Raw genomic sequence first — 23,009 nt, 5'->3', positions numbered from 1 at the left:
ATACCACTCCACGATAATTATCATTAAGCATATCTTTAATTTTATTCGCCCTGATTTGCATTAACAAAGAAATCATATAAAAGAAGTTTTGTAGTTACACTAATTAATACCAAAATGTCTCAAGATATTATCCATATATCTTTAAACGAGTACCAACAATTTCTAGCTTTTCAACCCAAGAGAAAGAGAATTGAAAACAAAAGCTAATAATATCATATCAGATCCAGTCGTAGTGATCTCGGCAATTAAGATGCTGAACCTACAAATTAAACAATACTGAAGTTAATAAAAGATTAGTCAAACAATCTTTTAACATGAAAACCAATTAATATAAGTTTAATTTTACCTGAAGGGCAATGAGGTTGTGGATGAATATTACGAGCGCTAGATGCGTCTGAAACCTAAACAAATAATTTTTCTAGTATTAGATAATCATTTTATCTTAAAAAAATGCATTATTTGACAATGAGCATGCATTATTTAACTGACAAATTATCATACTCAAAATGTAATTTAATATATGCATCTCCATTTCGTATACAAGTAGTAATTAAGATGGTGGCTCCCCAATCTATTGCACTTAATAATTTACCACAACTCGTGAAGCATATAGCACTGATTAATGAACTCACCACTAATAAAGAAAGAACAACAAAAGAGCCAAGAAAGTGAGGACACATTGTATCATTTCATATTGTATCATTTTATTAGAAACAACAAAAGTTTTGGTCCGCCCCCACCATATACTAAGGAATTTTTCTAAGATTGGTGAATTCTTTTTTGGGACAAGTTTTATCGTTCAAAAGGACAAAAAAAATTGCCCTAAAATATCCTACATTTTATGGTTCAAAAGGACAAAAGAGATTGCCCCAAAATATTAATTCACTTAACAATGGATGGAAAACATGAAATCAATTAAGTTAGAGGTGAAAGTAATTAATCCCGGTACAGATGGTTAATCTAAAAAAATAAGAGTTTAAAAAGTAAAAACTAAAAGGCAATCTATTCAAAACAATACATAGTGAAAAAATAAGCAGTTTCATATGCAATTTCAGATTTCAAAGTGACTACAAATATATTGTTGCATTTTGAAAATCATCGAGTTTTACAAAATGCTCAAGAGACTTCCTATTTCAAGGGGAAAATAAAAGAAAAGAAGATTTATATACTACAAATGAATCGACAATGACAATACGCTATAGGAAATTTTCTTCATACTAAGGTGATTGTATTGTGATGATGCGAACTACATATTAATATTGTGCAAATTTATTAGCAACAAAAAAGTGAAATAAAGCTATAGAAGCAGCAACTACAAGGCAAAAAGAATAACTACATAGGGAATGCAACAGTTCTCTTGTGAGATAACAAACGAGAGGGAATCAAGAAATACTACAGTTTGCATAGCCATAACCATCACTATACCAACTCGATGCGCCAACAACAACAGTCATTGGGGAACGAACGAACAATCAACTTTCCTTTCAATTTGCCAACAAATCTTCCCGACGAATGGAAAACTAACTTAACATGGGATTCTCCTCTGTGCCTTAGCGACGTGTCAACTAACTATTTCACAATGTTACACTTAGGGTAGAGGCAGCATATAGCTGTCACGCCCCGGGGTTCCCTTTTTGTTTGAAATACAGCGGAAAAGCGTTTGAAATTTTTTTTTTTTTTTTTTGAAAACCTGACCCCAGAGTATGCCAGATCCGCCACAAATACAGGAAATCCACTATTCACACGGACAGAGTCTCCCCTGTACTTGCACGGCGTCACACAAGTACAAACAGTTTAATACACCGACAATCAAATGAGACTATACAGATAGTCATATACATCAAATTCCCCGATTCCAAATCACACGTTTACAGTTCGAGGTATTAACAGAAATCCATCGAAAAACCTTTGAAAGTCTGTTTCTACCACAGAAACCTCTTTATTCTTTTAAAAAACGACACGAGGGGTAGAAAAAATCTTTCTAGTTTCAACGAAATCACAATTCCTTTATTACATTCAAACCAACTGAAAACTCAGATATTCAATTTAATAAAACAAAATGACCAGTTGTAACCGACGTTTAAGCTATAATATCCACAGAATAAAAAGGGGTAATAGCTAAATCGCGAATAAACCTGACGGGTGGAAGCTCTATCGACCGCTACCACACGTACCTCACGTCTCGTCCACACCAACGCCGCGTGGGATACTGAAAAATGGTGGGGGGAGGTGGAACATGTAAACATGTCTCCTCCCAGTGGGTACCCGCAAGCGAAGGAAGAGCGAAGGGGTACTCACGGATCAGGAAGAGATAACCAACAATATGGGTAAGTAAATACAGAAAAAATAGCAACGAAAATGGGACGCGGATATATATATATATGAAAACAAACTACCGGCTACTGTAATGCTACAACTGCAAGCTACAAAGAATCAAAACTATAGTAGCAAGACAAACTTGCGTAAAGAAGAACTAGAAGTACATAATGGGACAACGGCCTACTATAGCGATATTCGTCAACCGACGAGAAGTCCAAAAGTACCCAATCTAAACCGCCGTGTCGGTCTAAGGACCTCAGGCAAAAGCCACTATCTGCTCACACCTGGCATGTAACCCTAGCACAAAGAGAACACCGCTGGGCTCACGGGTCGGATGTACGACCACTTTTCCGGAAAAGAACACCCTCCTGCGGGGGATCAACCCGCTGGTGTACGTGAAATGCACTCGAGCTGTGGCGATCAATGCGGATATGATCAATAGCCAACCGTCGGCAATCAGCCGACAATCACTGCCCCTCGGGGCTAACCGACCGTGTAGGTCATCAAGTAACAACGTGAACCGACCAAGAGAGGTCAATATACGGAAAGTAACGAACGACCAAACAGGTCACCGATGCAAACAGGAGAACCGACCAACCAGGTCACAAGTATAGTATATACGAATGCCATCTACTCTACCCCTATACAGGATACTACACATAGAACAACCAGGCAGAGTAAATAAAGATAATATGTAGATACTGCTCGATGTCAACTAGAAGTACGAACGCAAGAACCGACCGATAGGTCACAGGAGTGTATTCGATATAGTCCAGAACTACCGTCAGCACCAGCCGACAATCCTACCCCTCAGGGTACACCGACCTCAAAGGTCATCGAACAACAGAAGTCAAGAAACAGACCAACCCAATACATAATGCAACAACCGACCAACCAGGTCAACGGACATAAGATAAAAGCACCGATCAACTAGGTCACCGAAACGAAGTACGAGAACCGACCAATCAGGTCACCGGAACAAAGTACGAGAACCGACCAATCAGGTCACCGATATCACATATGGATAAACTACTCTACTCCTACACATGATACTAAGCATAGAACATATGAGTAGAGTATAATAGAAACAACGGGGATGCAAGCTCAATATATAATACGAAAATAGCAATAGAAGAACAGGGATAGAAGAATATCACCGAGCGTGCACCACTGTACCGACTTCGGATCGAAGTACCCACCTGTACAAATGCTGCGCCTGTCTCCTGACTGCAAAAGAACGTCAACTGGACCTAAGGAGGGTCCACTGGGTTAGTGTCTAACCCACAAATAACAAACCACTAGCTCTCACAACCTCACAAACAAACCCACGATGATCGGTTTCCTAAAACCAACTATCGTAACTCGCCGGAAGTCCCGAAATCGCACCGGGACCCCGTCGGGACCCACGAACTGTCCCGGAACGTACTGACTCGTGCTACGAGTCATCCGCTGCCACTAAACATGAGTAATCGTGTATCATGGCAGCAAACACCACTCCTCACGTCGAAACAATTATCGTCGGATAATCATTTCGATCCGGGTTCCCGGAAGTGTCTATTTCGACACCGGAACCCACCGTCGCTCATCCGTCATTTCTGAACTCATGAAATGACGCGAGTGACCAGCCAATAAGGCTCAACGACTACACAATAGCTCACGAAGCACCGTCCGAATAATTCCGAACCGAACCCGCGTTCCGTCGGCGGATTTCACCGAAAAACGCATCGGAAATGTATTTCCGACCTTCGCAAGTGTCTAGGGCCTTGGACAATCAGTCCAGAGGTTATCCTCAACCAACACTTGCTGCCAACAGCAGCTACAACAAACCGAAAAGCATAAAGGCCCTCCCAATGACCCAAAATCGCATTATTTCATGCGATTTCGGTGCTTTCATGGTCCGACAACGCAAACCAGAGGTCAAACAGCCAAGACGAGACTCCTGTTGACTGTTCTCGGTGTGCCGGAGGCCGTGCTCACCTTTCGGAGCACTGCCGGCCACTGTGGAGGACGCACGAGCGACGCAAACATCAGTGAAACAGCGCGCACAGCGCCTAAAACGCGTCTCACACGCAAACCGGAGCATCTCTGACCAAAATAGAGGTGGCCACGATGACCGGCACTGAGCAAGGATCATCGTGCTCACCTCCAGCAGATTCGGGGTGGCCTCGGTTCACCAAAACAGTGATCGGAACCCCAAGACAAGGTGCAGGAATGCTCCCAACAACCACTTACCGGAGCAAGGGTGGGGCAAGGTGGCGGCCGCTCGGCGCGGACGGCGGGATCATCCCGGGCCATAGGGGGATTGCCGGCCATGTGGGGAGGTCCGGGCGTGTTCGGCTGACCACGGATGGCAGGCGAGGCATGGGGCGGGCAATTGATCCCTAGCCGCACAACCCGAGAGGGGCTCGAGCTCATCCGGTTGGACAGGGTGCTCCGGCGGCGGGGGGTGCCGGCGAGCCGCCGAGTGCGGCCGCCAGGCGGAAGGCCGGGTGCTCACGCCGGACGAGGGATGAGGCGACGACGGCGGCCGGCGGTGCTGGGTGTGGGCTCGGCCTGCACAGGCTCTGCGCGGCAACAGGGACGAGACGCGGGGCCACGCGGACGGTGGGGTCGTGGGAGAAGTGCAGCGGCGAGGTCTCCGACGGCAGAGGGGTGACGGCGCGGCTGACGTGTGGGCAGGCGGGCGACGGGAGCGGAGCTAGCCCGGGCTCGGCCGCACGTTTTGGTCAGGCGGCGCAGAAGAACTGAGAGCGGCGGCGGCGGCGACTGGCGGCGGCGATGGGCACGCGGGGGCACGCGTGAGCCAGTGAGGGCAGAGGCGCCGAGAGGGTGGCGCGGCGACGCGCAGAGGCAGGATCACCAGGCTCGGCCTGGGGTAACTGCAGGTTGGCCGGGTCAGGTGCCGGCGGCGCTCGCGACGCGGGCGGTTCGACGGGGACGCTTCGATGGAGGTCGGGGCGACGCCGGCATGGTGCAGGGAGGCCACTGCAGCCTCGGCCTTGAGCTTAACCCGAGAATAAAGAGAGAGATGGAGAGAAAGATGGAGAGGGAGGAAGAAGGGTGGCTGCGGCGCGGTGGCTGGCCGGCGGGGTAAGATTCAGTGCGGCGGCGGTCAGGGCGATGGCTAGAGGAGGGAGCGAGGTGAGGGTCTGGCTGGGGGTTGCGGCCAGGCCTAGGGTTAAGGGTTTTCCATGAGCAAACTAGAAAATCCATATACATGGACATTAACATTGCAAGAAAACCTTCAAGGATGGATAATTCCAAACCCCAGTCCTTCACAGCGCGAGTATACACATATTACCCTCATGAGCCGATCTCAACCGAAACGGATACATAAAATGTCGCGACTTTTGCAAAGAAATACCGTTTTCCCCACAACGACCTCTCCTCGACAACGCGCGATTTCCGCAGGATCCGTCCCGTCAGATTTGCGGAACGAATTGATCCAGTGCGATCAGCACCTCGGAGACAACAAGCTACGATTTCATTTCGTTCGATCGACCACGGATTCACGACAAAATCCACACCTTTCGATTCAATGAAGAACACAGCAAATACATATAAAACATGATAATTTTTGGATTTTCTCAAACTCCGTGCATCAACTCAAATCGCAAGCCAGTAGTCCAGACAACTGAATCCTTCGAAATGAGCTATGGACTGATATGAACGGAGTCCAGATACGCACCAGAACCAACTCTACTCCGTGGCTTCTCCGGAAAACCAGGAGTTACTATTTCACTTAAGTGAAAACTAATAATCGCGTAACTTCTCCGTTTAAGCTCATTTTCTCCTGAAACTTGACGAGTGCTTATGTAATTAAATTACACACATAAACATCGTCAACAGAGAGTTTAGTTGCACTGACAAAAATCTCAGTCCTTACAATAGCAAGTTTAAACCTTCATCTATTAGCATTACTGTTAGCGTGAAGAGAGTGATTAATTACGTGTGTATTTGAGTGTTATATATATATATATATATATATATATATATATATATATATATATATGTTTGAGTATTATATGTACATCCTTAGTAGAGTACCTATTAACAGCAAAGCTAACAGAATGAGAGGAAGAATACTCTATTCATATGTTCTTCAACAATTGCAGTTTTCGTGTTTTGAATTCAAAAGCAGTTTAGATTGTTTGCTAATTGATTAGGCTTTTACTGTTTTACATATTTATTTACGATAACCTTGATGTTCTCATGTGTCCATTAAATATGTCTAATGTCATCACAAATAGATCAAGAAACTAGATATGAATAACTAATTAAGTTCATTCATTAATCAAGTTACAATATTTGGGCACATGCCATTTGAAGCATCTGTCAAAGATTGAAGTATAAAAAAAGCAAAATATATATAGTTAATAATGCATGACTCGTAGTGTAAACTTATACTAGTTATTCAGTTATCAGAAAATTAAACTTGCATATAGATATCTTCTTTAAAGACTATTGACTTGTACAGTCTTGCTCCTATGCAATCAAGAACTAGGATTATGACTGCATTATTCACAAAAGCACATGCTTTTCAAAGTATTAATTCTATATGAAATCATTATCATTGTGTGATCTACTACATGAAGATTTGCAGAATACTTAGGTGAAGGTAAAATATATGACTGAAATAGTAAAATTAGTTTCTGAATGCATGAAGCAAAATTAGAACAGACGAGAGCCCACAAACATAGCTTTAGCATAGTCATCCTGCTATATATGAAGTTGCAAGCACTTTTTAATGAACTTTTTTTAATTTATTATGTCCCTTTGAAACCTCTATACATTTTTCCAATTCAAGAACCAGAAGAACAGTAGAAAGTTCAGAAAATTGGAAAGTTCATTTGAAAATGCTTAGAAGAACTAGAGAGAAAAAAACCAAAGTGAAGAAAAAGTCACAAACTAACCAACCTTTTTAGAAATCTTCTTTTCGCGGACTTCATATCTTTCTAGAGGTAGGTCGCATAACCATGCACCGGGACTCACAAGCTGCAATAACAAAAGTGTAACAAAAAGAGTCTTATACACAAGCTTATTAAAGTATCTTCAGGAACCAAATTCTTAGGAGAAATTGCAATTTACCCATTGAATAATGAATGCAAAAACAATTCATCTATCTAATGCTTCATCCTAATAATTAGGCCGTAAAATCAATGGCTCTGTCAACATCTTTAGGAGCTATGAATTAGTATCTCTAGCATTCATTTGTACAGAAATACACATCCACACCTTTATGCACATCATCAACAATAGATAATAGAGGAAAGAAAAGATACACAAATTCAAGAACAATACATCATAATAAATTAAAAGCACTACTTAAAAGGACTCCGAGAAGAAGAGTGCATACAATTACGGGAGAAGAAGAAAGCATAAAATAGAATAAAGAAGGAAAAGATCTGTACAATAAAAATAGCAAAAAGCCTATACTGAAAGAAATGGGATGATCGCAAACGGATCAGTAGCTTAATCTGATGGAAAATCTCAGAACTTTTCCAATATATAGCACAGCTTTCTTTCTCTCAATAGCCATAATTATCTTATGGTTTAGCTCGACAGAAACCTGGTGAGAGAAAAGAATTACAGAAGATTAATACTCTAAACAAACTCATCATTAATCGAAGGATCAAGAGTAAACTTAGGTACAAGCCGGGTGAATCAAACAATCCTAATGAGAAAACAACTATAATACCATTTATCAAATAAACAAAAGTCCAACGAGGTGAGACGTGAAATCCATGGTCTATGCACTTTAAGACGTTGATGAAAATTAGCAACATACCATGATACACTACTTTACGTAAAATTAAACTATCCATACGAAATTTTTATATGCCATGCCGTGCAAATATGAGCAAGGTTTCTTCTGAGCTGCTTCTTATTCGCAATATTAAGAAACAAGCTTCCTAAAACAGATCAATAATTATACCAATCATTCTCTAAAGCTACAATCATCGCCTTCCTCTTTTTCTCAGTGTTATGCTATTTGATTCTCAAAAAGAAAAAAAAAAATTCAATCACATAATATCCATGTAAGGAACATAATATGGAGGTAGAGGTAATACAACAAAATTAGAGAAAACTCAGTTAATGGCAATGGAAACAACAAAATTCTAGAAATAGACTAAAGAAGATGATGATCCAAGCTTAAACCCCACGTACCCGCCTCTGACAATTATCAAAATCCAATTTTTAATGTAAATAAACACTTCCAAATGATTGAAACACACAGAAGCAACACATGACACTAAAAAAATTCTCAAAAGGAGAATCACACCACCTCAATAAACAATCAAAGATATTTATAATAAATCACCTTGAAGATCTTCTATGCTGAGAATCAGAATTATGAGGACTTCACAGTTACAAAACATTGAACTCCTCTGAAAACACATGAAAATATCACCAGATTCTTTGTTCTGACAACCAACGGATCCGAAGGATCTTCACTAAATCCTGCAATAATGACCATAGAATGAATAGGTCACTCAGAATTATGTTGTTCAGCATAGTGGACTAGAGTCACTAGATTATTATTAAAGATAACAAATATTGCTCACTCAGTTCATTTTCATTCCTCTCATGATATCGAAGAACTCGATATCTTCGCAACTGTTACCTGATTGCCTTCTTCAAATCGTATGCCATGATTGTAAAGAGATCTTATTAAAACATGTTATTTAGTTATATGCTGCACATCAAGCTCGAAAGCAGTAACCTGATGCAAGGTTTATAATCAACATCTAACTTGACCCACTCAAAAACCTGTACACACCTTGAATGAGCTAAAGAACCACATATGCCTTGGCATTATCAGGACAAAAATAATTGAATACCCCCCCACAATGTACATATCCTCCTAATAAATGCCCTGTGCGCAGAATAGTAGCAAACATTGGCATTGAAAAGCTATGCAACAGTTGGCACTGCAGGTGAAGATAACATATCTGAGGCCTCCTACAATAAACTCAATTTGTGGGAGTAATTAATGGCTAAAGAGCTACTCCATCCCCTCCACAACCAACCATTGATTGCAACTACTCATCAGAATTCAATCATGAAGCCATACACTGCTGCATCTGGACCTACTCATCAGAGCCGTCCGTTTCAAGAATACGATATGTTCGATGCACCGGATCCTTCCGGATGGAGGCCCTTCATACTGGAGCATGAGAGGTTAAGGATGTAAGCATGCATCTTTCCGAAGTTAATGCAGAGGAAGTTTGTATTAGTAAGTAGTTAGGTGGAGTGTTACATTTAGTTCCTGAAATTAAGAAGTGTCATGGAGGAATGGTGCAGTAGAGTTTAGTTCAGAGTGAATGATAATCAGAGGATATTGGATTTGATCATAAGGTGAATTAGTTAATTCGCCAACTCATCATGGTGTATAATTTACCCTGAACAATGTAAAGCTATGGCTGGATTAAAAGTACTCAATTTTATATTCTATAAGATTGGTAGAATTTGAAAATGCTTACTATTTCTGGTACACATTCAAATCAACCTCATCATGGTGTATAATTTTATCGAAATTGATCAATTCGCCAACTCCAAAACTCCATTGAGGAATAAGCACAATTTTTTTAGCATGTGTAGTGCCCAAGCCTTTTTTAGATCAGATTGAATAGAATTCGAAGATAAGAATATTCTAAAACATTCAAATGTCCAATTGATTATTTGTCCAAGATCAGCACATCTCAAATATGAGAATCTAACAGGACAAAAGAAAATTTTATAAGAGAAAGGCCTACGATAGTTTTTAATATATTAGAATAACAGCAATTGCAAATTGCGACATTGTTGTTGTCAACATCAAACATTCGTGAGTGATGGTGATCATAAGCAAAATCTCACTAGTCTATGTTACAGTTTTCTTAATGATACTAAGAAACCATCTATTGATCTGATCAAATATTTATAACTAAGTCAGCATCACTAAATCATAGAAAAACTAAAAAGTTCTCCATAGCAGAATCCACAAACAGTAAAATGGTCTACAATATTATGACATGCATCAACTGAATCCAACCTGCAATAGTCTGATTGTATCTAATGCGATAAATTTCACATGGTTGCATTAAAATATGGAATAATCGATGAGATCGTAGAGAAAACTTTTACCATATATATATGCCAAGAGATTCCGACAAGAGATTACACTCTAAATCCTCATGAACAAGTGATTCTGACAAGAGATTAATATATGGGATAATCGATCGATCAAGCTCACCTTCTCTCTGTCTACCCCTTCCACGCCTTCGACGCCGCCGCGAGCACAACCAAGTCGCCGGACTCCTGCTTCCCCACCACCGTCATCGCCTCGACGTTTGGAGCTTACTCCTCCGGCGACGGTCCCCGCGAGATCCTCGCGGCCGAACTCTGGCCGCCGGAACCCTAGCTCATCGGTTGAGGCGACGCAGGAGGAGGAGGAGAGCGAGGGGGTTTGAGCGAGGGGAGAAGAGGATACGACCTAGGAAAAGACGATTTGTTCGGATGTGGAGGAGGAGGATGAGAGCGAGGGGAATGAGGGGGTGTGATAACTTTCGTTGGGAGACCAGATTTTTTTTTTCTTTTTTTTTGTAGTTGGGCTTTCTACTTGGGCCTTGCTAAGTTTTTTTAATAATTTAGGAGTTTTTGAATATTATAACTTTTGTTTTGGGTAATTGGGCTTTCTCTTTGGGCTACTAGATTTATTTTTTAAAATAAAAATTATACATAAATGGAACACTTACACAAAGTGTCCCAAAAATGTGTCGCTAAAACCTAATTCTCTTGTAGTGTACAAGCTCCCTTTTCTTGAGCCAAGAAAGAAGAAGAAGTTGCTTCACCTCCTTGCCTTCTTCTCCACCAAATCCCCCTCTTAATTCCACCATAGGAGAGAGAGAGAGAGATATCTTAGAGAGAGAGAGAGTATGCTTTGGGTTGCAAAGGTGAGGGAAATGAGAGGAAATGAACTACAACCCCTTATATGCACTCCACTCACGTCACATTTGCACAAAACACCCCAAACAACACAAACTGCACACAGCCCGCACTGGGCAATTTCGGGCTACGAGGTCCGCACCTTGCACAGAGGGTCTGGACCCCATGGGCATATTTTCTGCAGAAAATGCAGAATTCCTCCCAGCTGCTCACCAAGGTCCTCTAACACCCTTAAGTGCCATTCCAACGCATTTCAGACTTTCCGAAGCGTTTCGAAGCGACCGACTTTGCACTTTAGTCAATTTGGCTAAAGTTCGGTATAACCTACCGAAGTTTCGGTATATTATACTGTATGCCTACGGATTGACCCGTAGAGGCTTCTATATCCCGTGCTGGAGGTGAGGCGATCACAGTAGCAAAAATAGCCTGTCGACATCTCACTGCCTCCACTCCTAACACCAAAACAAGTACATGCTATATCCTGCAGCACAAGAAACACGAGATAATAAACACAAATCAACCTTCGAGCCTCCTAGCTCGATATTCCTTGAGATTAAATCTCGAAACCCCGCGCTCGCACGTGCCTACGATCTTATGGTCATCCTATGGTCGACCTAACCAATGGTTCAGTTAGAAAACTTGTAAATGCAGTTGTAGTTGTTTCATGCTCTGATACTATCTTAATCTGTCACGCCCCAGGGCCGATTTTAAAAGCCTTTTTAAAATTCATACAACCTTTGAAATCAGAGTTGCGAAAAATGTGCAATTTTTTTTTTAACCTAGCCCACGTGACGTACAGACCCACCACAAATGCAAAGTTTCTCTGTCTACTCGGACAAAGTCTCCTTTATATTTGCATGGCGTACCAACAACAACATCAGGATCACAACAACAACCTATATTTACCAATCCACAATCAATTTATGCCTTGCATTTCCATACAGCTAGCGATTCTTAGAGATGATGCATGCCTCTAAACACTTCTTAGGCACTGGATGATGCAATGCACAGTACAACAAGCATTCTATTTAAAAGTGCTCCCCACCCGGAAGCTTTGATTTTTAAACTCTAATTAATCTTCCATAAAAACCATTTGAAAATCTTTTTAAAACTATTTTCCACTCGGAAACTCTATTTTGAAAACTGACTACCTCGAGGGGTAGAAAACCACGATGCATAAATACATAATTCCAAGAACCCATTATTTATAAAACTCCAATTGCCAGCACCATATGAAATCATCAATTCAAACCAGTTGTCGAACATTCAAACATTCATAGTGATCATCTAACTGAACCATTTAATTATTAAACTACTAAATGCAGAAATAAAAGTAACACGGGTGATGGTCGCTACTGCAGGCTAGCTAGGACGTCCTCCTGTCGGTCCCAAGAGCCAACTCGCCCGAACCACCTGGGAAAATGGGGGGTGAGAAACTACAATCAAGGTTTCCCAGTGGGTACGACAGAGTCACAAAGGCAAGTCGTAATCACCGGAAACCAAAGGAGGTAAGGTAAACAAAGTATAGATGCTGTGATACGAAAAAGAACTACAGTAGCTATAACAGATATGATAAGAAATAAGTAATAAAACTGCTACTGTAAGGAGTACAATGCTGAGCATGCCTCAAGATAATCAAACCAAAACTGTACCTAATCTGGTGCCTGCTATATTGGTCCGCAGACCTCAAGCGCTGCCTGTCACAAAGTAGCACCGACCTGATTCATCCGCCCACTGGACAACCCATCCGGATATGTACACCTCCGGTCGGTGGCCAAACCGACCTGGTGTCATGAATACACCCAAGTACTGTGACTAAGTCATGCTGATATGCTCAATGCGAAAGCCGGCTGAAGCCGATGCCTTGGCCGAAGCCAGATACTGTAAGTTACGAGGAGCCCTAGGATCTATCTAGATTGTATCAAACACCTAGAGGGGGGTGAATAGGTGTAACGGCCAAAAACCACAAATCTCAATGCGATAAAAGTATATGCGAAAAATAAAAATCACACCGAGATTTATGTGGGAACCTCCACTTTGGAGAAAAACCCACAGGACCAACACGCGATAACAATCTGCTATGAAACAAAAGATTACAAGGTGATTTACCGAATCCACAGACTCAAACCTCTCTTTTATCTTCTCTGGATCTCGCGCACACCAACGGGTTGTCCACGCCCTACGTTCGACTCCATGAATGCCACTTCCCGAATCCACAAGACGTCCACACTTCGAATCCACGAAGCCTTGATCGCGCCGAATCCTCGACGCCCACTCGAATCCACGAGCACACTCTATTCGGAGCAAGAACAATACGATCGGTGATGATTTATTGCTTAGAACCTCATTAAAAATCTGTGGGAATAATCTCTAAGCAATTCTCAAATTGATTCTAGAAGAACATTAAGAATTAGGGCACCAAGAATCAATTTGAGAGAAGCTTGTTGTAAAAGATGAGGAAAACAACTACCTACAAGCTTCTAGGGTTTTTAATAAATAATCTAGGCTTAACCATATTTTAGAGACAGCCCCACATCTTATTTATAAATTTAGAAGACTTAGAGATGAAGTAGGATTTGAAAACTTATCTTTTAAAAACGAAAGACGGTCTCAGGGTCCGGACCTCCCGCAGGGTCCGAACCTTGATGGTCCGGACTGTGAAGCCAGGGTCCGGACCCTCTCTGTGTATTGCCAAATACAACGTACGGGGTCCGGACCTTAACCCGAGGGTCCGGACCCTCGCTGCGTGTTAAAAAAATCCAATCTACAGGGTCCGGACCCTGTCGCTGCGTACACGCAGAGATGACCTACGGGGTCCGGACCCTCGCTTAAGTTCCGGACCCTGAACCTCGAAAGGCTCAGTATTTGTCCAGTTTTATACATTTGAAAACCATCTAAGTCTTCCAAACATCTTTACATGCTTATAAATCATCATCAACAATATTTAAACTTACCGAGCATTGTAGATTCATGTTTTGATTCTTCGAGTTGTCAATCTTCATCTTTTTATCTTTAAATCTTCAAGACTCCGACTTATTTCACAAAATATGTCAACTTAAAATCTGTAACAGATACAAGAGCGTACAACGCCGAACCACGATCAACCAGATAGAAACAAACGACAAAGGAGTCGATGTGTTGCCTAGACCCAAGGTCCACAGAAATACAATATATATGTAAGCCTCCTCTACATGTCTATCAACAATAATCCACATGCAATCAATAAGGTATAGATAAACGAATAATAACAAAGCGACTGACATGTAGAGACTACAATGCTGAAATAGAAGAACAGAAGAAGGTGAAACGATCTCACCGACTACTAGCAAGAAGCACCCACCTGTACTAATGTCGCGCCTGTCTCCAAACTGTACACGAACGTCAACCGGACCTACGAAGGTTCACCAGGTCAGTATCCAACCCACAAACCAAAAGTACACGACTCACGAACCCCACACAAGTCCCTAAAATTGGTTTCCCAAAACGATCACCATAACTCGCCGGAAGTCCCGAAAATCACATCGGGACTCCGTCGGAACCCACTAGGTGTCCCGAAACTCACCGACTCGTGCCACGAGTCACCTGCTGCCACAAAACACACCGATTTGGATATCTTGGCAGCAAACACAAGCCTACACAACCAAACAATTATCGCCGGATAATTGTTCGGATTCGGGTTCCCAGAAGTGTCAATTTTGACACCGGAATCCACCGTCGCTCACCCGTCATCTTCGAACTCATGATATGACGATGGTAACTAGCCGACAAGGCTCAGCGACACAACTAGGGCATCCACAACCCCACCAAGTGAATCCCACATTGAAAACACGTTCCGCCGACAATTTCGTTGGAAAACGCTCCGAAACGTGACTCGAAAATCGCGAGAGCATCGGGGACTTGGACATTCAGTCCAAAGGGTGACGCGAGGTGGTCTCACACTGCCCAAGGCAGCCCATGCTGCAACAATTGCAAGGAAGCCCTCAACAACGCATAAATCACCTAAACACATGAAATTAAGCACTAAAAAGGCTATACCATCGCTATCGTGTGATTTCGAGACCAACCAAGGCACCAACAGCAAGGTACCCACACAGCGAAGCCTATGCTCCCTGTTCGAGGCGACAAAACAGTCGCGGAGCACACCGGGCCCAAGAGTAAAGCTGAAAATAAGGCCCCAAAGGAGCGACACCGCCGAAACAGCGAAACGAAGCCTTCCAGACAGAAATTGAGGTGAGCACGATGATCAGCAATGAGTCACGATCATTGTGCTCCCTTCCACAGAGATTGGGAGGCCTCAGGTTGCTCGGAACAGCAAGACACCCAAGAAATGCCCTATTTCGGGCTTGGCCGGAGCAAGCTTGCTCAGGCTGGCTTCCGGCGGCACGGCGAAGTGCGCGCGGGCCAGAGGTAGGTGTGGGGGAGGAGAGGAACACCGTGCTCACCTCGACCGGTGGTGAGGAGCGGCGGTGGCGTCGGCGGAGTGAGCCAAGCCCGCACGGGCTAGGGCTGTCACGCCCCGAGACCGCTACCAATTTGGTCTGGTCCGGGCGCGTCGAATAGACGCCGAACGGACAGGACCTCCCCTGTCCGCCCAAGGCTAACCAACTGATCATGTATAAGAATTTACCCAGGAATCAATTCATGAATACACGATCACGAGGAGCACCACCAGTGCCAACCAAAATAAGAGCAAGATACATGTATAAGACATACAAATAAATAAAGAGAGAAAGTTCTATCTATTACATTCATTCAACTTAATACATTTAATTCCATCTTTTACATTCTTCCAAAACATAAGTACAAGCACTCTCAAACCTCATCCTATACAACATCTACTCTCAAACATAAATACAGGGTAGAACTAGTGTAAAATGCGTGGATAGCTAATGCAACTAAGGTGCTAAGCCCTTACCACGATCCTCGCGCTTGCCGGGGACACCCGAGCTCGAACCTGAAAAGAGTAGGGTGAGAACTATCTTCCATAGTTTCCAGTGGATTTGGCCGCCGACTCCGCCGGTCTCCCCACTGGGTCCAAGTGGGCACGAGTAGATAAACAGATAGATAGATATAGAAAGCTATGGAAATAGATAGTAAAACTACGCTACGGTGCCCGAATCATGTATATGAAAAATGCATGCACAATGAGATAGATAATCAACTAGCTCTTCATATGTCCAAGAAGTAAGGCTTTTTACTTATTCATTAATCTCGTGGTTCATTCAAGGATCCGCCTACTACTCACATAGCCATCTTGATACTACGAATCCGAGACCGTCTGTGGGACCCCACATAGGCCATCCCTCGGGACCCCAAATAGGCCATCCCTCGTGACTGACTTCGGAGCGCACTACTTGTGTGGAGCGACCACCACAAGTCGGGAACAGATAATGAGTATGATCCAATTCTCCCACCTCAAGGGTATCCTGTCCTCTAAGGTTACTATCACCATAATCAATGGGTTTCATATACGCTACGACTCACATATGCCACTCGTTATTTGTTTAATTAACAACTAGATGCCACTCGTTCTTTTATTTCAACTATTGCATCATTCTTTCACCGCTGCACTATAGGATTACGAGTCTCGACCCAATCCTCATCAATCCCCTATATCCAATAACTAATGCATAGTATGATATGAGCTAGGAAAGCATAAGGAAAGGCAATGCACAATTATCCTACAATGTATGTGAACACAGGATGCAAGGTCTCAAAATACTAAGACATAAAAGGGAGTCCGATTGCGTCGGGATGGTCACCACCCACCTCTTGGTGATGCCGCGCTAGTAGAAAACTCAATTTCGTAGTCCTTGGTCGACGCCTCGACTTCTCGGGTCGATCCGAACCCTTAAGCGCTTGATTCGGCGATATCTTCGCACCCGCTCGTCGTATCGACGAACCGTCTTCACCAACGCGCTTCGTGACCTAGCAATTAGGTTTACGACCTATTAAAATAGATCAAAACCCTAGATTTCCAAAAATCCCGAATCCGTGCCCTAGGTTGGTAACGATGGGAAAATCCATGGTGCGAGCTTCAATTGCGAGCCCGAACCATCTATTTATCTACTCTAGGTTCCATTCGAACCATTCTAGGCAATAAAACCCCAATCTCAAGAAATCCACCAGTGATGGGTTTGAGGTTTACCTCTAAACCAAGCTCCAAGCTTGCTCTAGCTTGAAGAAGATAGGGAAGAAGATGATCTTCTTTTCCTTTTTGGTCTTCTCCTTCTACTTCTTCTTTTTTTCCTTCCTCTTCTTCCTCTCCTTCTTCTTCTCCTTCTTTTCTTTCTAGAAAGAGAGAGGGAAAGAGTGTGAGAGGGTTAGAGAGCAAATGAGAGAAAGAGAGGGGTCCCCCACCTCTCATATAGGCCATTTTACAAATAGGCCCCTCAACTTTCCATGTATTAAACAGTCTTCATTGGGCTGATTTCGCAGTGAGGGACCGGTCCCAGCTCGGGGAGACCGGTCCCCGAGAGCCATCCATTCGGGCACAGGGGATTTCGCATTCGGGAACCTGTCCCTGCCTGAGAGACCGGTCCCCGGGAGATCGGTCCTTGTGCGAGAGACCGGTTCCCGAGAGTTGTATTTTCGGGACTTAGCCAAATTTCGGCTATTCTCGCTGGGCTAACGTTCGGAGACCGATCTTCCCCTACCAGGGACCGGTCGCCTTAAGGATCCCCGCGGCCTAGCCTGATGGGACCGGTCCCTCCCTGCCAGGGACTGGTCCCTGAGAGCAATTCTACTCCAGTGCAGATTTTTGCACTGCTGCTCTCGCGGGCCCTTCCTCCATGCGCTTTATGCACTTTAATCACCTTCGGACTTTTCGAAGCCTACACACTCGACAATCAGTCGATTCTAAGCGAAGTCTAATCCTCGGATTTCGAGAATTCACTTCCTTACAAGGGCTGGGGTTCAGGAGCGGCAGCGGCCACGGCGGCCGGCGGGGCTCCCAAAGGAGACAGCGGAGGATTGCCTTGTAATTTTGGGGGTGCCCGAGGATCTATCTAGATTGTATCCAACACCTAGAGAGGGGTGAATAGGTGTAACGGCCAAAAACCACAAATCTCGATGTAATAAAAGTAAATGCAGAAAGTAAAAAACACACCGAGATTTACGTGGAAAAACTCCAACTTGGAGAAAAACCAACGGGACCAACACGCGAAAAAATAATTCACTAAGAGAAAAGATTACAAGGTGATTACCGACTCCACGGACTCGACCTCTCTTACCCTCTTATGAATCTCGCGCAATCCTCCGGGTTGTCCACGCTCTCAAGTTCGAATGCACGAACGCCATGTCCCGAATCCACGAAACGCCTCTACTCCGAATCCACGAAGCTCTACCACTTCGAATCCACGAAGCTTTCGATCCGAATCCTCGAATCCCTTGATCACGCCGAATCCACGACGCCGTTCATGAAGAGCATCATGATTATGGTGATCCTTCGCTTAGAGTATTGTAGAAAACCAGAGAAGAAAACTCCAAGCAAAGCGTAGATCAAATCGACATATTGATATCAAATTACAATCTCTCGATTTGACCTAAAAGAGGCTATTATGAAGAAAATAGGTTTTTGATGAATTCCGAGCCTCCAGGATTTCTCAAACATGTATTTTCGTGATGCTTGATGTGTTAGAGAACCCCAATAGCTTATTTATAGACTTTAGAATCAATTGGAGTCGGATTAGAAAGTTTTATCACGATTTTACATTGTGTATCGGTACACTTTCAAGTTGTTACCGGTTACACAATGACGGAACAAAAAACCTGCGAAACACTGTAACCGGTGACATGTCGCTGGTTGTACCGGAACATACTTTGTACTGGTACACTTTCAATGCTGTACCGGTACACTTTGCAATTTCCTGAATTTTTCACCGTTTCAGGTTTCGCAAAGTTCCGACGCACTTTCTAATCAAGTAAACATTGATTTTCTGATTCTAATGCCTACAACTAAGTATGAATCACCATAACATGAATTAAAGACTTACCTGGGCATCGTGATTGACGTCGTGAGTTATTTTCCGATTTCTTCGAAGTCTTGGATTCTTTGATATTCGACGATACTCACCGATCCTTCAAGATTCCGACTCACTTCACGAAACTTGCCAACACACAAGACTTAACAATCTCCCCCTTTGGCAATTTTGTGACAAAACTCACAAACTCAAAATTACATTATAAAAATCGAAGTTCAATTGTTATCACCAAAATATTGAACTCCTCGCATGTAATCCAAATACAATATGAAACTCAAAAGTAAATCAAAAACTCCTAAAACAGACTCTATGACTTAGACGCAACTAGGAGTCTTGAAGTCTTGATTTCCTAAAAAATAATTTATCCAAAAACAATGTAGAAATTTAACTACATTAGATTCTTATACCTTCTCCCCCTTTGTTCTCGATCACATCTCCCCCTTTGTTCTTGAATTCATCCTCTGCTTAGTTCAATGCCTGTTCATCTATGCTCTCCCCTTTTTTGTCAAAAATTGCCAAAAAGAAAGCATATAGAGAGAAAACATACTAAAAAGCAGAAAAGTTGTCAAGTCATAGATACAGGCCTAAAAGCAAAAATAAGTAAACTAAATATAGTCCTAGGAGAGAAAAGATAAAACATAGATAATGAAGCTCAAAAAGGTAAGATCACTCCGTGTCCTCATCCTCATCATCATCATCACCTGCTCCAGCTCCAGATCCCCCTGCCTCAGGAGCACCAGTCGACGGTGGAATGAGCGGATGTCTCGACGTCGACCTCGTGTAGGTAGTATAGGTAGGATGGGTAGGAAATATGTCGTCATGCCTATATCCTAGCTTCTCCAATATCCTCTTCAACCCTACTTCCAACTTTTTGCCCAGTTCTCCTACCTTTTTTAAGGAGCGCACCTCATAGTGAAGTAATTCTACAGTAATCACTCCCGCTGAACTGGAAGATCCCTCGTGCTCTGCACGACGTGGAGGTGCGGAACTAGAAGTTCCTCTGGAAGATCCCTTAGTTTGCTGGAAGGTCTTCAATGTGCTCACTTACTTGGCCCAAGTCACTGCATCGATCGGTCCAAGGCCAGTGTCGTACTTCTCACATAAGACATCTACTCCGTTCTCCTGCAAAATCTGAGTGATCAATAACAGAAAAGGAAGTAGATCCCGTCGCACTGAAGACTATATCACATGCACCATCCTCTACCACATCAGGAATGGAACGTTGATGTTGAATCCGTCTGCCTGCTCAGGGTGACCAAGAAGAAAGAGAAGCACCAGACGATCCTAACGAATCCTCTTGGTCCCAATCGTCGGTTGAACATTATAGCACATCACCAAGGATAATAAATGATACTCGGGTCGCAAGTCCTTGGATTCCACGTAGGCATGATTTGTCCTCACACCATCCTTGCAGATTGCTCCAACAACAGTCTCCCAGTGGGACGAAGACTGATACAACCCTGTAGTATGGTGGAGGCCAGCAGTATCAACGTGCATCCCCAAGAGCTCTCCAATAGTATGAGGAGTGACTAGGATCTTCTGCTGACGCACATATGTCTCAAAAAGGTAGTCCCGGTCTCCTCATCTTCAGCAAGCACCTTCCCGTTCATGTAGAACTCCCGAATGAGTTCCACACAAAAAGGAGATCGAGCCGAAACACGTCCAACAGGCTCAATGGGACCCTCTAAAGCAGTCGGCCGAAATCAGGAACCTCCTTGATAAGTTCAGTAAAGTTGACATATCTTTCGGCGATGCATGACCTGCTTAAGAACGTCCTCCGCCGCTCCGGTGGAACATCCGCGGCTTGCTTTGAGCGACTCTCTCTTGCACGAGACCCACCTCCGCGTGAAGATTCTCCAGCTATGCCTTCCCCTTTGTCAGTTAGAGCAATCGGTTCTTCAGTAGCCTCTGGAGAGCGCGCTTGGTAATCTGGATCAGACCCGAACGACTCGCCTGCAATACGAGTCATCTTCGAGGCCCCTCGACATCCTCGACCACCACCTCGACCACGACCAGTGGCCATTAGCACCAACAGCAGCAACACGAACGAGAACACCATTTTTCCTACATAAAAAATGAGCCTTGCATGAAGAAAATCCGAAAAGTTTTGTAAAAATAACGAAAAAATTTCTAATAATATTAGAATGAATAACAACGCTATTTCTAACTAAATCATGCAAAAATTTTCATCAAAAATTGATTTTCATCAAAAATCCCAAAATTCCATGTATATAGAGGTACAGATCAAAGATCAGCAAAAAATATAGCGTTATAACCTGATCTAAGTTTTCTAGAAGCAAGATTATAAGTCTAAATACTTATTCATAGCAAAAAATTGCATCAAAAACGATTAAGAACAGAGATCTTGCTTCAACCTGGAAAATTTTGAAAAATATGCAAAAACAGGATGAAATGATTAAATCCCAACTAAAAACTTACAGATCTAGGGGGAAACGACTTGTATCTAAAGGAGAATGGTGCTAGAGGTTTTTAGAGAGAGAAAGAGAGTGATTTGATAAGGATTTGAGAGAGAATAAAACCCTGTGACTGGTTAAAAAAAAAACGCGGCACAGTGATTTGTACCGATACACGGTATTTTGTACCGGTACACTTTTCCAGATTTCGAAAATTTTGAATTTTTTTTTTCAAACACCCTTCAAAATCAAATTAATTTCATAAAAATTAAAGATTGTATTCCAAAAATCATTATGATGAAAATAAATTATTATAAGATTTCAAAATACATCGAAACATCAAAATTTGTTTTCGAAAATAATCTAATGATTCAAAACCATCAAGATGAAAGTTGATGAAAAATGATTTTTAGAAATTCAACAAAATTGACACCAATTTGTCGCAACTCGTTCAAAATAGAGATTTAACTAATATGGCACCGGAGGTGGCTCTTTGAGCATCTTTTCAACTTACCACCTTATAACTCCGAAAATTTTAAAATATTCATTTTTTTTCAACCTTTTCGGTTATTTAATTAATTTCGATGTGGTAGCTTCACACACTTGACGGACGACCAGGGTGGTAGCTCTTTCCTACATGTGGTGGTAGTTTTCACACTCCTTTTGGATGTAACTCTTCCACATCTTTTAAACATAGGAGTATCTTCTTTTTTAAAAAAAAATTCAAACTCCCCTTAAATTAGACAATCTCACAATTGAAAATAATTTTGACAAGTTTTGGTCTATTAACGAATATCCATCCATCATATCCAACACACAAAACCAAGATGAGTTAATCACCAAGAGATCAAATTTTATTTCAAAATTTTAATGAATATATGTATTAAGAATTCATATAATAAATTATCGTCAAAATAATAAAAGGTGGAATAAAACCGATAATTAATATTAATTTAACTTAATATGAAATGTGAAGTTAAATACCGTTTAAAGCACTTTGAAAAATTTAATCTCCCCAAAATAATGATTTTCAATCATCTCCTTTCTCAAAGAAAGTTTTTAAATTCCCAAACACCTTTCCTCAAAACGATTTTTAAACAAATAAAATTCAAGCACAAAAAATCGTCCAAACATGTAATGCAATGAATACAAATATGCAATAAGCACCAAACAAAGCATTACATAATCAATCAAAACAAACTTAAGACAAAGAACAAGGAAAGATATCACCTTTCCGGATCCACACTTGTCGGATAGTAGGTTGTCTTGGCTTATCGACGTTTGGTACGGTTTGCTTTGATTTTTGATCCACCGTAGATTGCTTCGTTGTAGGTGACTTCGATTGAAGTTGCCGGTGAGATTTAGA

General features: G+C 42.4%; 1 long non-coding RNA gene across 6 annotated transcripts; it reads right to left on the bottom strand.

Moving 5' to 3' along the window:
• Positions 1–17: 17 nt before the first annotated feature.
• Positions 18–10,865, bottom strand: LOC109705941. 6 transcript variants are annotated; one of them, XR_002214981.1, is made up of 6 exons: positions 10,556–10,865; positions 8,642–8,781; positions 7,731–7,888; positions 7,237–7,314; positions 347–401; positions 18–259 (listed from the first exon to the last, which is right to left on the bottom strand). It is a non-coding gene; the product is annotated as an uncharacterized LOC109705941 (long non-coding RNA). The 6 variants fall into 6 exon arrangements; XR_002214982.1 differs by having other exon boundaries at positions 7,756–7,888; XR_002214978.1 differs by having other exon boundaries at positions 7,237–7,888.
• Between the last annotated feature and the right edge of the window lie 12,144 nt (positions 10,866–23,009).

Source organism: Ananas comosus, unplaced genomic scaffold (genome assembly GCF_001540865.1).
Source record: "Ananas comosus cultivar F153 unplaced genomic scaffold, ASM154086v1, whole genome shotgun sequence".
NCBI lineage: Eukaryota > Viridiplantae > Streptophyta > Magnoliopsida > Poales > Bromeliaceae > Ananas > Ananas comosus.
Note: the sequence above shows the minus strand (reverse complement) of the source record. Positions and strands in the feature narration are given on the sequence as shown.